This window comes from Antechinus flavipes, chromosome 4 (genome assembly GCF_016432865.1).
Source record: "Antechinus flavipes isolate AdamAnt ecotype Samford, QLD, Australia chromosome 4, AdamAnt_v2, whole genome shotgun sequence".
Lineage (NCBI taxonomy): Eukaryota > Metazoa > Chordata > Mammalia > Dasyuromorphia > Dasyuridae > Antechinus > Antechinus flavipes.
The window spans coordinates 88,801,132-88,815,635 of NC_067401.1; the positions used below are offsets into that span (position 1 = coordinate 88,801,132).

Below are 14,504 nucleotides of genomic sequence, written 5' to 3' on the forward strand. Positions count from 1 at the left end.
TTTTCTTTTGGAAATGATAGTGATTCAATATTCATTCTATGATGTCTCTTCCTCTGCTCAGAAATCTCTATAAACTTCCTATTGACAATAGAAAAAAATTACAGATTCCTTACTCAGATTATATATCTTGCTCTAATTTTCTTTTCCAAATTTATTTCACATTACACTTCTTCAAACATCATGAATGCATATTAATATGATGCTTTTATGGTTTTCATAACACTCCTATGGGGACAGTAGCACAATTACCTTTAATTTCATTTTTTAAGATGTATTTTTTATTGTAGCTTTTTATATACAAAACATATGCATGGGTAATTTTTCATCACTGACCCTTGCAAAAAACTTCTGTTCCAACTTTTCCCCTCCTTCCTCCAATTCCCTCCCCTAGATGTCAGAAAATCCCATACATATTAAATGAGTTAAAGTATATGTTAAATACAATATATGTATACATATTTATAGAGTTATCTTGTTGCCCAGGAAAGATCAGATTTAGAAAGAAGGTAAAAATACCCTGGGAATAAAAAAACAAAAATGCAAGCAAACAGTAACAGAAAGAGTGGAAATGTTATGTTGTGGTCCATACACATTTCCCAATGTTCTTTCTTTGGGTGTAGCTGGTTCTGTTAATTACAAATAATTGGAACTGATTTGGATCCTCTCATTGTTGAAGAGAGCCATGTCCATCAGAATTGATCCTTATATAGTATTGTTTTGAAGTGGATAATGAACTCCTAGTTATGCTCATTTCACTTAACATCAGTTCATGTATGTTTCTCCAAGCCTCTCTGTATTCATCCTGCTGGTCATTTCTTATAGAACAATAATATTCCATAACATTCATATACCACAATTTATTTAGCCATTCTCCAATTGATGGGTATCCCTTCAATTTTCAGTTTCTTGCCACTATGAAAAGGGCTGCCTCAAACATTTTCACACATACGTGTCCCTTTCCCTTCTTTAATATTTCTTTGGGATATAAGCCCAGTAATAAAACTGCTGGATTAAAGGGTATACGCAGTTTGATAAATTTTTGAGTAGAGTTCCAAATTGTTCTCCAGGATGATTGGATCTATTCACAACTCTACCAACAATGCGTCAGTATCCCAGATTTCCCACATCCCCTCCAACATTCGTTATTATTTTTTCCTGTCATCTTAGCCAATCTGACAAGTGTATAGTGGTATCTCAGAGTTGTTTTAATTTGCATTTCTCTGATCAACAATGACTTGGAACATCTTTTCATATGACTAGAAATAGTTTCAATTTCTTCATCTGTAAATTGTCTGTTTATATCCTTAGATCATTTATCAATTGGAGAATGGCTTGCTTTCTTATAAATTAGAGTCAATTCTCTATATATTTTGGAGATGAGGCCTTTAGCAGAACCTTTAGTTGTTAAAAAATGTTTTCCCAGTTTATTGCTTCCCTTCTCATCTGCATTAGTCTTATTTGTACAAAAGCCTTTTAATTTGATATAATCAAAATTTTCTATTTTGTGATCAATAATGACCTCTAGTTCTTCTTTGGTCACAAATTCCTCCCTCCTCCACAGGTCTGAGAAATAAATGATCTTCTATGTTCTTCTAATTTATTTATAATCTCATTTTTTATGCCTAGATCATTAATCCATTTTGATCTTATCTTGGTGTACAGTGTTAAGGATGGGTCAATTCCTAGTTTCTGCCATACTAATTTCTAATCATTTAACTTCATTTTACAGATAGTAGCCTGTTAATGTTAAAATTATATTTTCAATCAGTCTCCAAACTATAAGTCTGCATCATTTTCATTATGTCACACTGCCTTTCTTCATATCTCTGAACAAGGAGGCTAGTCAGAAAGGCAAATTCACTAATAATTGGGCTTCAATGTATTTTCCTTTTTTTTTTTTTTGAAGAGTTTTAATAAGCCAGACAGTGGAGGATCTGAATTACATGTGCAGTTTGCCAGGGTCATTGGCTAAGAGGCAATATTTCTTTTATCTTGTCTGAATTTTGTAATTAAAATAACAAAGTAACAGTTTTCCACTTTAACAAAAAACAGTTGAAGCCTTCAGTCTTGTAGGACTGGCTTTGCAGACAACTTTTGATAAACTCAACTCCCAGAACTCACTAAATCAAAAATATATTAAAATTCCCCATTTTTGTTACTTTTATCCCTATTGAATTTAAGTGTGTTAAAATTTGGCTTAAGTCATTCATTTGATTTCTTTATGATAGTAACCCATATTTGTATACTTTGCTTCCAAAAGCCTTATGAGTTATGTGATACAAATATTTTTAAATCTGAATTTCTAAGATGAAGAAACTAAAGCTCAATGAGGAAAATGAGCCAGACACCATTGCATAGTTAAGTATCAGAGTCAGGATTTGAACTCCATGTTTAGGTATAATTTCATTTCATCATGAATGGCATAACCATTTTTCCCATTTTACAATGGTCTATTTACATCAAGATATGTGATTAATCACTCAAAAGTAAAAAGGGTCTAGGAAAAGAAATCCTTCCAAGAAATTGTTTAGAATTTACCTAAAGTGGTAGAGCTCATTTCTTATTGAGTTATTTACAATTATTACATATAGGTTAATAAGGGTCGACATGGCAGAAACCACTTAGGACTGGTTTGCATTTCTCTTCTCCATGAAAAAGGAGTGATCTTTCATTTTGAATGAAGTAGTAAAGTACATATGTAGTAAAGTAGTGATTGGCTACTTAAATTCCTCTTGTTTGGGAAAACAGGGAAGTAGCCATTCCATCTTTTTGTTTATTTGACAAAGACCTACAGCACTACTTCCCTATCAAAGTAATCTATCTATGCACTACCACAATGAGTTGAAACCACCATAAGACTTATGAAATTCATATCCTTTTACAAATACATATCCTAATAAAATATAACTAATAATGGATCTCAACTGGAAGATTTGGGATTAATTCTCATGGACAACAGTTGATACAGATTTGAAGGCATTGTTAGCCACGCTATCTCCATTGATGCCTGCATAAACCATTTTAGGTACATGCCTACAGTGATTTCTCTATATTTTGTAAAATCCAGGAGTTCCATTTACATCAAGATATGTGATTAATCACTCAAAAGTAAAAAGGGTCTAGGAAAAGAAATCCTTCCAAGAAATTGTTTAGAATTTACCTAAAGTGGTAGAGCTCATTTCTTATTGAGTTATTTATAATTATTACATATAGGTTAATAAGGGTCGACATTACTCTATTTTTTAAGTAAGAGAATTATTTCTTAGCTTAAAAATCATAGAAGTGATAGTCTTAATTTATGTAAGATAAAGTTTTAGTATAGTTCATTTCTTTCCCCTTTACCCATTTAAATTGTGTGTCTAAATAGCTTAGCAAAGCTATTAGATGAATTGGAAACATATATTTCTATTATAGCAAAAGATAAGACAAGTATTCTCCATAGTTCAGTGGATTGGGAAAGTCAATGTTAATTAGCTGAATGATGCTAGATATGCTTCATCTCTCCGTCTCTCATCTTCCGCTTCTGTAAAATGAGATTAGATAATCTCCAACTTCCCTTCCTTCAGTTTTGTCATCCTAAAGTTGACTATATTGAAAAGTGTTAGTCTCAAGATGGACTGGGTAAGGCAGTGGGGATATTTCAAGAATCAGTACCACTACTAGAAAAACAGCTTGGACATCATGTTAACATCTTTGTATAAAAAGGACAATACATTTGTAAGCATTTCCCTTTAATGATATTTCTTAAGAATCCCTCTTGACATCTAGGATCATTTTTTAGCATTCTCAATTTTTGAGTTTTTACAGATAAAGAAAAAATGTTGCATTTGGCAATGAAACAAGTATTTCTATGACAACTCTTGGGCATAAAGGCACATGGGTTGTAATAAAAGTATAGACAACTTGCCCTCTAAGCACTGACATTTAACAAGAAAGTTGTAGCATGTCTATGAAAAGACATATCAGTAAATACTTTAAAAACTTCCACTAAGTACCAATTAATATAGTCATGAAAATCTGTGTTACTAAATGGTGATTATATGCTGAATGAAACAATTGGTTAATCTCCCTTTGGAGCATAGAAGACATTCTAAAAGAGATGAAATTTAAGGAATATTTTTTATTGAGATGAAATGAATTGACCCAAATTTCACAGCATTCAAGGTCAACGAGTTTCTTCTAAAACAGATATTCCCTTGTTTGTTATCCAAGTAATTTGATTTACTAACAGACCCTGCCAAAGTAAAGAAGATTAGGCAGAAGGACCTCTATTTAATTCAACTTGGTAATACTCCAAGATTGCCAACAAAGCTAAATCCAAGAACCTAAATGGCTGTGATGAACAAAGCAGAAAAGAACCGACCTTTGTTTTTCAAGCATCAAATTAACTTCCCTAGAGAATTCATTTCAAAAACTCACATTTTAACATTTCAAATGAGTGTCGATCTAATTAGGAATGCCTGTGTTGCTTTAAAAAAAATAGTTAATAAAAAGCTACCTGAGATTCAATTCATCATCATCATTTTTTTTTTTTTTGGTTTTTATTTGGACTATTTAGTCATTTTTATTTTTATTTTTAATATTTATAATTCCTCAGAGTATTTGACATGTATTTCTAGGTTATTTTTTCATAGTTTTAAAAAATAGTTCTCATGGATCACAATCATTACCAAAAGGTTCTGTATTTGTGTTTAAATGATTGACAAAATCAGATTTGGGAGGTAGAGAGAAAGTATATACTAATAAATGTTGAATGCTTACTTTTGTGAGAGATTTTTTCTTTAACAGTCTTCTATTCCTTTTAGGGAGACCTTTATACCAACTCCCATTTGCACTGGCAAGTTGGATCACTAGAAGGCAAGTAGCTACATAATCATTTTCAGGTTAGGGATATCACTGGAGAGATACTGGGAGTGGGTGGAGATGATTCCTTTAATGTTGTCAGATTATTCTCACAACAGTGTGTTTTGCTTAATATCAATCTGTAATTATGGTTAATATCTTCTCTCATCATTGACTCAGAGATAATGCTCTACTGCCCTTTAACCAATTAACATCAGTGAACTTTTACAAAAGGACATTTATTGTCTCCCACAAAATCTCTCCTTCTCCCTTTTCCTCTCCCTCTCCCTTTCTCTCTCTCCCCTTTTCCCCCTCTCTCAATGTGTGTCTATCTGTCCTGTCTGTCTACTCTGTCTCTTTCAAACTCAGACACATATACACAGAGTCATGTTCTCATTTCTGCCCTCACTCTTGCCTGGTGGCACAGGTGAAGAAATGAAACCTAACAACAGTGACCTAACAAGCCGAGAGGAAAAAATGTCTTCATATACCGTCTTTGTGGAAATCTGCTGAGAGGAACACAAGAAGTAGTCAGATGCTTCTGTGAACTTCTCAGAATTTTCTAAAAAGTGCTCAGAAAGGTAGAAGACAATGTCTACTAAAGAGAAAGGAAAATTTGAGAATGTGAAAAAACCTAATAAGGTTTTTTGTGAAAGAGAAATGAAAAGATACATACCATCTAAAGGAGAAATAAGCAACAAAAAAGAAGTTTAAGGATCTCAATGCCCCAAAGAGGCCTCATTTGAATTTTTCTTGTTCTGTTCTGAGCAACATATATAAATCAAAAGGAAACACCCTAGCCTTTCTATTAGAGATATGGACAAAAAAATTGTGAGAAATATGGATTAATACTGCTGCAGATGATGAGCAACTTTATGAAAAGACAGTTAAACTGAAGTAAAAATATGCAAAAGATATTACTGTATACAAGTCTAAAGAAAAACTTGAGATGGGTAAAAAGGGAGATTGTCACATCTCAGAAGAGCAAGAAAAAGGTTGAGGAAGATGAGAAAGATAAAGATGATGAGGATAAATGAGGCTGAAGAAGATGATGAATAAGTTGGTTTTAGAGCATATTTATTTTCCTGTCTTTAAAGCATTCAATACTCCAACTCCTAACATATCAAGAACTTGCTCCTTTTAAAGTAATAAATGAAATGTAAAGCTAAGATTAAAAAATTGTATAATGTCTTTTTTCTGTATGATTTACAATGCCACTGAATAAGTCTTTGGCTAGTCCTATCCTTTTGTGGAATGTTTAATTGCCACTGACTAACCTTGCCTAGCAGAGTATGGAAGTTGAAAACTGACATCAAAATTTAGAGCTAGCACCAGCCCTGAAGTCAGGAGGACCTGAGTTCAAATCTAGTCTCAGACACTTAACACTTCCTAGCTGTTTGACCCTGGGTAAGTCACTTAACCCCAATTGCTTCAGCAAAAAAAAAAAAAAAAAAAAAAAAAGAAAGAAAAATTTAAAACTGATTCTTGTTGGCACACACAGCGCAAACTCATTATATGGGGGCATATGGTTCATCTTCATCTTCACTTGTTTTTGATGCAGCATATGATATAATTGTTCTGTTAAATACCACTCTAATTAAAAAAAAAAAAAGTTGCAGCTTTTTTTTTTTGACATTTTGAATGCTTCTAATTATTTTTTTTAATTAAAAAGGACATTTACTAAGAAGAAATAGATTAAAAAAACAGGAGTTGCAAAACGTTTCCTTCTATAACAGGGGCATGGTTCTGTTTTACTTTGGTCCCTGAGGGAGAGCTTTAAACTTAAAGCAGTAACTACAAAACATTTACCCTACCAAGTTCACTTCTGAATGTGGTATATAGACAATGGAGGGGTTACTTGCTGCTATCTTGCTTGAAGAGCATGGAGTCTTAGTGGCTTCTTGGCTGGGTTAAGCAATTTGTTTCTGGTATTAGGCTGGCACGTTATCTGATTCAGCTCCTGAAAAACTCTGGTAAGAATTATCAATCATTTGAGTTCTCATATGAAAGGAAGGAAGATCCAAACAAGAGCTAGATTAATACAAGACCAAGGATTGCCCCCTATGTGCTCACTGGTTTCATAGTAGCTCCTAGGCCTTTCCGCAAGCTGGTGGTCCTTAATAGTTTGGCTCTTCACTAAAATACATCTAGGGAAAGAAATTGAGGTCAAATTGTTGGTATCCTTTGAAGTTATACTCAATTGTAGTTAATAGCCAATAAAAAAGCCCCTCTTAGATACAGAGTAAATAAGATACAATCATTGGTAGTAGAAAACAGGGTCTTCCATTATATATTCCCCAAAGGAGGCTTATCAATAGTCACAGGAAAAATTGCTTTAGGTAGAGTACATGGGGCATGATCTTGAGGACTAGACTTTCATTGGGCAGCCTCCTATTACCTCTGCTTAAGTACATGCTAGAAGATTCTAAAGAATGAATTCTCAGGTATAAATTGTACTAGTTAGTTACTGAAATTCATTTCAATTCTAAGATTTAATTTCTCTCTCTTTTTTTAATCCTATTTTTACTCTGAATCTCTGATTTTTCTCCCTTGTTTGCTCTATCTCTCTAAATATCTGCATATGCATGCAGGCCCATAACACCATATATTTGTGGTGATTATCTTTAGAAGGTTTGAAAAATAATGCAGTGAATGTGTTCTATCTCTCTTAACAGCTGTTCACATATAGAGATATAAATACAAACCAGTATGAGGCTTTGCTTGAGGTCTCACAGAAATGATTGTGTAGTTGAACCCCATCCTCTCATTGAATATTATTTTTACTTACTGGCACCTTTCCAACATTTCTATGGCCACCTGGAGGAGTCCACCCACATTTAAATAAAATATAGCACTGTGATATATAGCTGATGGCACCCACACACTCCTCATATAGTATACACAGCCAAATCTTCAATTGTACAGTACTAGTCAGGTTGGTTGGAGGATTAAAAGAGAAAATGAATAGGCCTAAGATTCTCTTAAACTTTCTCCAGCTTCCCTCAACAATTCATAACTGCTCTCAACTAGATGGCACAGTGGGTGAAACACTGAGTCTGGAGTCAGTAAGATTTGAGTTTGAATGTGGCCTTTCTCAGTTTTCTCATCTGTTAAATGTATGTGATGGTAGTATCTGTCTTTCAAGGCTGTTGAAGGATAAACAAGATACTATTTATAAAGTTCTAAGTAAAGTGTTTTCAAATTTAAAAGGACTATATAAATATCAGCTATCATCATCATCATCATCATCATCATCATCATCATCAACATCATAGTTATCATTATCTTCTATGCCATAAAAATGGTATCTGCCTAGAAGAACAAGAATATAAGGAATAGTATCAATCCAAATGATAGTAACTCTCTGTACTTTAAATCAACAGCTTTTCCAAACTACTTTTTCCAAAAGATACAATGAAACAATTAAAAATATTAAAATGAGGTGAGAACATTTATTTGATAATAACAAAATGCTAACAAATTCTGAGGTTTACAGGACTGATTAACTTCTCATTTTGTACAGATGAATCCATTGATATTGAATAGTTTCATTTCATTATCTGATGGATTTATTTGAACTAGAAACAAACTTTCCCCCCTTTTCATTCTCACAAAATTTGTTCAAAGGTTTTCCTAGAATCCTAAAGATATTATCAAAAATAATTCAGTCAATAAGAATTTTAAAGGACTTACTTTGTGCAGGTCCCTTAACAACACTGAACATATAAAGAAAAATTTAAAACAATACACTCTCAAGGAGTTCGCTCTATAGGGAAGACAATTTGCAGATAACTATGTACAAGTGAGAGATGAATAAATAAACTGGATAAATTGTAGATAATCAATAGAGGGAAAGATCTAGCTTTAAGGAGCAGGTCAGGAATGGGGAGGAGAAAGGCTTTGTTATTAAAAGTAGAATTTGATATGATTTTCACACAAATTAGCTCAATTTTGGCCATTTTTCTTGAATCCCTAAGCCTCATTTTATGTACCGTGTTTCCCCGATAATAAGACACTGTCTTATCACTTTTTTGGACAGAAAAACACCAGAGGGCTTATTTTCAGGGGAGGGCTTATTTTAATGAACATTGACAGTAATTTTAATAAACAGGTAAATGTGAACAAAAAAAGTACCTTTATTCAATTATGATCATGCCATAATAATAATAATAATGATCGGTGCATACAGAGGGTACCGTAATGTAGCGTGTAGTCAGGGGATCACCTTCACTACAGTAGCAATCTCAACAGGGCTTATTTTTGGGGGAGAGCTTATTTTAGAGTAATCTTACACAGTAAGGGGAGGGCTTATTTTTGGGATAGGCCTTATTATTGGGGAAACATGGTAGTCCTGCTACTGGTTCTCCACAGAATACAGTAAAAGAGGCAAGTAAGTTCAATAAGTTTTTATAAATGTGTTTTTCTTTAACATCTTGGAAGTTTCAACACATATATCAATAAAGAAGAATATTTTGTATCAAAGGTGCTAAGAGATTTAGAGCCAGAGATATATTCTCAGAGAATATCTGCACTAAAGCAGAAATTGATGGAGTATTGAAATTAATAGTATAGTTTCCATAGTTAGAATTCTAGGAGTTAGAAATGATATAGGAAAAAAATGCTTTAATACTTTAAGGTATCTATGATTTCATCTGCGTATATATAAAATCCCTGTACTTTTGCAAATTATTAGCCCTATTTACCTTATTCATTTCCCTAAATGGTTTTTCTTTTTCCACTCCAAATAATATGCTACTTCTGATAATGGCCCTCTCTATACTTTTTCTAGTTAATCCTCAAATGATAAATACACAGTCCATTTCTTTGTTCATACTCAAAACTTTAATAGCTTTGGAAGTCTAGCTAGCACATATATATAATCAGTTGGTTAATAAAAAATTATTAAGTACCTACTATGTGCCAAGTATTCCACTTAGAAAGACAAAAGATAGCCTAATAAATATCTAATCTAATAAATCTAATAAAGGAGATGATATGCAAATAAGAAATATAATTAACAAGGTGAAGGGACTACAATTAAGTAAAAATAGGGAAGGCTTCTTGCTGAAGGGAACAAGCTGTGTGGTGCCAGTATAGAAAGTCTGGACCTAGATTCAGAAAGATTCATCTTCTTAAGTTCCAATCTGGGTTCAGATACCTACTAGCCAGTAGTAAGATGTTAAGTAAGTCATTTAACACCATTTGCCTCAGTTTCCTCATTTATAACATGAACTGAAGAAGAAAATGGCAAGCTACTCTAGTATCTTTGACAAGAAAATCCTAAATGGAGTTAAGAAGAATTGGACCCGACTGAAAAATGATTGAACAACAAAAAACAACAAATCTTGTAGAAAGTATAATTTTAGCTAGTACTTAAAGGAAGCAAGAGATGGGTATTCTTCTAAAATCCATTATCATCTCATGTCATGATTGGATTTTATAAAGGTCTTATTTTTTGATAATAAAAATATCTGGATCAGTCTTGGGGAAGATAATAATGGGATATAGTAGACCATTTTAGAAAACCAAATCAGTTCTGGAGACAGACAGATATACACACATCACACACACACACACACACACACACACACACACACACACACACAAGAAACTGACAGAGAAAGAGATAGACAGATGCAGAGATAAAGACAGAAAGATAGAGAGACAGAGACAGCAACAAATACACACAGAGGGAGACAGAGAGGGAGACACAGAGAGACAAAGAGACAGAGACAAAGAGAAAGAGAGAATGAGAAAGAATGAGAGAGAGACAGAGAGAACAAGGGAGACAGAACAAGAGAGAGAGAGAAAAAGAGAGAGAGAGAGACAGACAGAGAGATAAAGAGAGACAGAAAGAGACACACACAGTGAGAAACTAGTGCACACAAAGTAGAGGATGTAAAGCTGGATGCTTCTGAAAGTAACAGAGAAAGAGTCATAAATCTGAATTTTTTAGCTATATATAATGTAAGGGTCCTGAATAGACAAATCATGTGATTCTATGAATATAATAAAAAGAAAAGGGGAAGCAAATGTTTAAAATGCAGTAATCTGTAATGTCCAGACTACCTCCCTGGAGGTCTCAGAATCAGCTAGAGTCAGAATAAGTAAGTCTTTAGGAGGTCTTTAGGAGGAGAAGTTAAAGAAGCAGACAAACTGCCAGGAGTTTCACCAAAGATCTGTTCTCGATTCTGGAGTCCAGAATCTCCACCTTTCTTCTCCTCCTGCTGTGGCCAAGTGAGTCTTGGGCCTCTGTCACCCCACCCTTTAATCCTTGCCACGATTATCTTAACCCCAAACATTGAGCCAGCACCAAACAGTGAGAAAGGCCATTTTTCCAAATATATGCTAATAGAGTCATTGTCGAATAGGTAATTAGCCTTTAGTGCTTGGTTATCTGATTCAAGTGCACCTTTTCATAGTTTCAGCCCTTTACAATAATCACCTTGAAGTTATTGTCAGTAAGACATTATTTGGTAACTTCTCAGAAACCTGTTAGATTGATCAAACTTTAGTATTGATTTTTATGTTTTTTTTAACCTCTTGGTGCTTTGGTTTATGATTTTGAAAATCAAAGAAAGATGGAAATATAGGGATCAAAAATAGCAAACAGGGGACAGCTAGGTAGCACAGTAGATAGAGCACCAGCCTTGAAGTCAGGAATACCTGAGTTCAAATCTGACCTCAGACACTTAACACTTCTTAGCAGTGTGACCTGGGCAAATCACTTAACCCCAATTGTCTTAGCAAAAAAAAAAAAAAAAAAAAAAAAGCAAACAGTCCACAAACTTTAGTAAACAATCACTATTTTAAATATGTGCATTGTTCTTTTCAGAAAATAACATATAAAAGATAGGGTATGAAGTAGTCTTATTTTGTGCTCTCTCTCTCTGTTCAATTGTACAAGGCAAGAAAAAAGTACAAAACATAAGAGTGATAGGAAAAGATATTTGCCAGTAAGACATAAACCAAAAACATGAGTTAAGAAGAGAATGTTGGGAGGAGAGTAAAGAAAGATATGAGTGAGAATAGTAATCACATGTGGATCAGGAACTGGACTAGGGTTATAGAAGTAATTAGGTTGGAGAAAAAGCTTTTTCTTAATCAACAAGTGTCTGAGGATGGCTTCCATATGTGAATGTCTGGTAATTATACAGAGATATAGACTCTAATTTCATCAAAATCTCTAATTCCCCACCCTGGTTACAAAAAGACTTTGTTTTAGTTTTCTCCATTAGAGTTCTGAGTTTGCAAATTAAGATCCAAACTACTCTATGGGGAAAGGTAATGAGACTGCACTTCCTAGAAACATATGTGATTATTTTCTATTGCTTCACTATTTACTTCTATTGTAGATTAATGTTGCTTTTTATGTTTCAATACCACTTGGATCCTTGGCTTACTACTAGTTGGCAATGAGGTAACTAGAAAAGTCTCTCACAATTCATTAGTTTGGATGGAGTTAAAACAACCAAACAGAATATTAATTTTGAGAACCTCCTTGATAGGAATTCACTTAGGCTAACACAGATGTGACCCTGACATAGGAATTATGTAATAGATATAGGATGATTGAAGATTGTAAAAGCAGATTTAGATTAGGCCAACAAAAAACCCAGTTATTGTCTTTCTCTGACTTTCTAAGACTTATATGTACTATATTGATGTATGTCATTAATTATGGTTCAGAAATTAGTACCTTTTCTGACATTTTTGGGCAAAGGTTAATTAAAAATGTTTATTAAAACCTTATCAAGACTATATCAATCAGAAGTCTAAACTGATACATGCCTTTGTAACCTATATATATAAAATAAGCTTGGAAGAATTTTCCTAAGTCACAGAAAATACCTAGAAAATGTTCTATTGTAAAACTGGTTTCAGTTTCATCAACTCCAAAATGGGGCAAGTGAACTAGATGACGTCTACCATGCCTTCAAGTTAGGGATTTATGATGCTACGATTTATTAGCTTGCTTAATTACTAGTTTAGTAAACTAATTACCAGGTAACTAAGAAGTAAAATTTGGGGAAATAGGAAGTTGGAAGAAGATTGGCATTTTAAATAAAACTCATAATAATATTCCATAAGAGGGTAGCAACAGGATTTGGTGGAGGAAGCAAAAGGGAACACTGTTAATAGCATCTGCAGAGATTTTTAGAGAAAGCCTAAAAGCACAGAAAAATCAGAATACAATAATATTGCATAAAGGAAAGGAGAAATTAATGAACATACTGCGATCAGATGACACATAAAAGGTAGAATAGACCTGTCATAAAATGACAAAGCCCAAGAAATTAATGAGTAGCTGAGAACTGAACCTATTTTTTTAATGGGGAGGGAGGGCAGAAATAAAGAAGAGGAGAAACTTGGCCAATTAGTAAGTCAAAATGATACTGGTAAAACTAGTTCCTGAAAATCAGGTAAGGGAATACTTGTGAAAACTTGAATTCCCAGACTCCCCCATATGAAATGCTTCCCAGGGATTTTGCTAACAGATTTAATGAACCACTTCCAATTATTTTGAAAAATAATGGGGACTTGGCATGAGACCAAGAATATGGGGGAAAGCTGCTACATTTAAAAAAAATAGGCAAATTGCAGTCCCAAAAATCTGGTGTTAATACATTAAACATTTATGGGATAATTATGAAAAAAGAAAAGGATGATGACAGGATTGAAAAATGGTTCCAGGGTTATCAGATCCCAAAAAGGGAAAAGAATTCTGTAATGTAGCGTAAGCAAATATTCCATCCAACCTTACAATGTAATGTGAGGAAGTCAAAATGTGTCATTTATGTTATCCTCTTTATTTTCACACCATCCTTTGTTGGAAATGAAGTAGCAGACATCTCCATTTTATCAATGAAAGGTTAAGTGTGATCTAATTAGTATCTGAGATGAATATAAGCATGCTGATTTCAAGGCTTTGGGCCTCCACACTAAGCATTTAGTGTTGGTGTTCTAGAAATTAGTATTCACTATACCCACACATGTGTATCTCTCCCTTTTATTGATTTTCTTCTCATACATTGTATGTGCTTTTTGTTTATTTAGTTAGCCACTGAGCTAGTAATCCATAGAATTAAAGAATCATGAAATGAACTCAGAAATCATTTTATCCAATCTCCTTACTTTATACATGAGAACTCTGAGTCCAAGTTGTGAAGTGACTTGCCAAAAGTTACAAATCATCACAAACTTTTAATAGAGAAGTTTCCTTATAAAACATGACTTAGGGAAATGATGAAAATTTAAACATTTTTATTGAAATAAAGAAAAACCCTTCAAGGCAAGGGTTATATTTGTTAGAGAACTGATTTTCCCAAAATATATGAAATAATTTTGAAAACATCCAAACCCTTTTCCATAGGTGTTTGAATTAGATTTTCTATAAAATCTCTTCAAACTCTAAGATATTATGGTTGACTTTTTAAAAATACAATTTTAAAATATTTAAAATACATTATAGATGCTTTGTAGTTTTCTTTTATAATTTTTTATAACTTAATTTTGTTTGGAAAATAACATAACTAGTCTAAACACCTATAGGTTGCAGAAATCTTTATGATTTTCCTGATTGTTGAAACAAAAGGTATGTGTGTAAGTGCATATTTTGAGAATGAATTATTTATTGAACTGAAATGTTGCAATTTTTTTTT

General features: G+C 33.3%; 1 protein-coding gene and 1 pseudogene across 10 annotated transcripts in view; both read left to right on the plus strand.

Annotated features, from left to right (window-relative positions):
• RGS7 (regulator of G protein signaling 7) overlaps nt 1-14,504 on the plus strand; it is a 677,137-nt gene that overhangs the window by 68,899 nt on the left and 593,734 nt on the right. The gene's annotated exons all lie outside the window — the stretch shown is intronic.
• Nucleotides 3,379-6,313, plus strand: LOC127559607 (high mobility group protein B1-like; annotated as a pseudogene).